The sequence below is a fragment of the Aedes albopictus genome, chromosome 2 (assembly GCF_035046485.1).
Source record: "Aedes albopictus strain Foshan chromosome 2, AalbF5, whole genome shotgun sequence".
Taxonomy (NCBI): domain Eukaryota; kingdom Metazoa; phylum Arthropoda; class Insecta; order Diptera; family Culicidae; genus Aedes; species Aedes albopictus.
In genome coordinates this window covers 156730721-156733653 of record NC_085137.1, presented here as the reverse complement: position 1 = coordinate 156733653, position 2933 = coordinate 156730721, and the positions used below count along the sequence as shown (strand labels likewise).

The 2933-nt window shown below is 39.6% G+C and overlaps 1 long non-coding RNA gene across 1 annotated transcript in view; it reads left to right on the top strand.

The window, feature by feature from the left end:
* Nucleotides 1-1106: 1106 nt before the first annotated feature.
* The window catches only part of LOC109414346 (uncharacterized), a 12314-nt gene continuing 10487 nt past the window's right edge, over nt 1107-2933 (top strand). Inside the window, exons 1-2 of the long non-coding RNA XR_009996809.1 lie at nt 1107-1629; nt 1834-1979. This is a non-coding gene — a long non-coding RNA (uncharacterized LOC109414346). The remainder of the gene's footprint in view (nt 1630-1833; nt 1980-2933) is intronic.

Here is a 2933-nt window from a genome sequence, read left to right as displayed (position 1 = left end):
TTGTTTACGAATATTTAAAATTGGTGCTCTTGAAAACGTGAGTAGGGGTCCAAGTCGGCCGGCCATTATGGCAGCCATATTTGTATCCTCTGATGTTTCTCCTTAAGGCGAAACTGGAAGCATTTCCTCATTTTTTTTGGTTTTTGATTTTTGATTAAATAACGAAGCAATATTTTTAAAATCGGTTTTCGTACACATGTAGAGTATGGATCAGGGTATCTTCTGATTTTTTTACGCGGTAGAAAATGTTTTTCGTTTTTGCAGAAACCATTTTTTAGTGAAATTTTGTTCAAAAATGGTTTCTGCAAAAACGAAAAACATTTTCTACCGCGTAAAAAATTCAGAAGATACCCTGATCCATACTCTACATGTGCACGAAAACCGATTTTGAAAATATTGCTTCGTTATTTAATAAAAAATCAAAAACCAAAAAGTGAGGATTTGCTTCCAGTTTCGCCTTAAGAACACTCTTTTCAACTAAACGAATACAATAAATAATAAATAGATAATTAACTTTAAACAGGACAATCACAGGACAGTTGCAGGACTAGTTAGACACGGACGAAAAAATAACGAAAAGGACTAAAACTTATAAGTAAACATGTACTAAAATTAGGACTGTAACGAGACTTGTACTACTGAATTACAGCTTAAAGCATACTCCACTGCAATTCCGAGTTTGCTTAATAGAGGGTCCGAAAATCCGTGTCTAGGACTGGCCACAACAGTAGCCATAATACTAACATTCTCCGAATACAAATCTGAGGTAGGGAAGGTAATCAAAAGTTGAACCAAATTGCAGCTTTCCGAAGTAGCGCAAATTTTGAGTGATTTTGGGCAAGCTATAGGGGCCAAGGTAGGGGCCCTTATCAGCGCTTCATATAGAGCGAATTTTTGCTCACAAAATTGGCAAACGGTATGGCACATTTTACCCCGATTCCCCTCAAGTTTCAATCCAATCCATATCCTGGTTACCGCGGTAATATCGGACTGCTATGTGTGCCGCGCCCTTCATGTGCTGTGCATGTGCTTCGTTCCGTACCTTTCGAGTTCGAGTTGGCCGACGTAATTTATGCTTCACACACTTTGTTATTTTTGTCGCTCAGGAAGCGCAGCGCACCATCCACCGAGGCAAGCGCTGAATGAAAAAATTCAAACGTTTGGCATTAAATGTCATATTGACATATCAATATATTGGATTCTTTTTTTTCCTGATCCGCCAGCACACGGAAAGCTTTCGGTTACAGTACCCTACCATCCATCCCCCCGAACCGAACCAGCAACGGTGCTGCAGCAGTTCGATTCAGCCAGCCAGTTCAAGGGATTGGCGCTCCGATCCCGGTCACGATTGGCCCCTTGTTCGCTCGATCGGAACTCTCCAATTCGGTCGTAATTCAATATTTTATTTAACTTGGCTGTGCGGACATTCAGTTTTATTGGATTGTAAATTTGCGAGTGAGAGTAAATTTTGTGACAGTTTTTTGTTTTTGGTTCCAAAGTGTGCGAAGGGGGTTGGTTGAAGAGCGTAAATTAAAGCTTCACTTCCGGGGTGTCGGTGATTTTGGCAGCATTGTTGGCAGCAAGGAGCGATACAGCAGCAGCAGAGGGACCCAATCAAGGCAAACAATAGTAAGTGTGGAATTCGTTTCGAACGCGATTGGGATGGGGGACGGACAAGCCAATTTCATGGATGCAACAACATAAATTAACGATTTCGATTCTGTGGTTATTTTTTCGTGGCCGTTCTACCATTCCCATCCTCGGAATATGAGCGCGCGCGTGAAAAACGATGGAAAAGCTAAGATAATTGTATTTTTGGCACTTCATAAACAGGCTGGTACGGCAGCGACGGCGGCGGAGGCGAGAGAATGATGGATCATGCGACAATTTCCAAATATACGGACATGCGAGTGAAAATTTCCGGCTGGGACGAACGGGTGCAGCAGTTCCCGAAGGATTGTCCTTGCTGCTCGGTGGGGGTGAGTATGGTTGGTTAAGGGTTTAATTGGCTCGATTACAAAGGGAAAGTAGATAAATACAGAAAGGGGCTTATATTTATTGCCGAGAAAGTTAACATTCAGTAACCAGTTAACCAGTAACCACCTTGATCGAATTTCGATTCGGAGAAATTATGAATTACAGTAGTTTGGGAATTGTTGAACAGTTAAGACTGAATTTGAAAAATATCATGTGTCATACAACCCAACAAACAGAAATATGTAGTTAAACAACAGTTTCTTAAACTAAAGTTTGTTCAAGAGTTGTTTATTCCACTCTTATGCAGCAAAGATGTTTGCTGGGATAAATACATATTTTGTTTGATGCTGTAATGTGTAGCATCTTCAGGTAATTTTGTATTTTTTCCTTCTCTCGTTTTTTTTTCTGTTTTAATAGTTATTGTTGTTAAATCTACTGATATGTTTTCCATGAAATTCTCCTTTTTTATACATAGGCTATTTTTTTCTAGTTTTATTATTGAAATAGATTGTGGCACTGAAACTACTGATACTTAAAGGATGAATTTTCCTTTCTTGTACACATTCTTCCTTGTTTCACTGTTTATAGTTTATGGTACATATTGCTGAAAATGGCCAAAACTATTGAACAATATCAGAGTAGAAGTTGTAGCTAATTTTTGACATGTCTAACAAATTAAAAAAAAAAATCGCCCCGTTCCCAGTTCTGAATTGCAATTCGTACTAATGACCATTCGGCCTAACGACCTTCGGCCTAATCACCACACATCGAAGTTGATCTCTGCCATGTGCAGCATTTTTTTTTGTTGGGATTTGAATCACTGCGACTATTACTTTGATCTATTGTGGTATACCCCTGTTTAGTTTCGCATTTGTTCAGGACGACGAGTCACCATTGAGGGTTGACGTCGTTTGCTGATTATGCGAAGTACCTCAAGCTGGGATGATTCTTAGAAT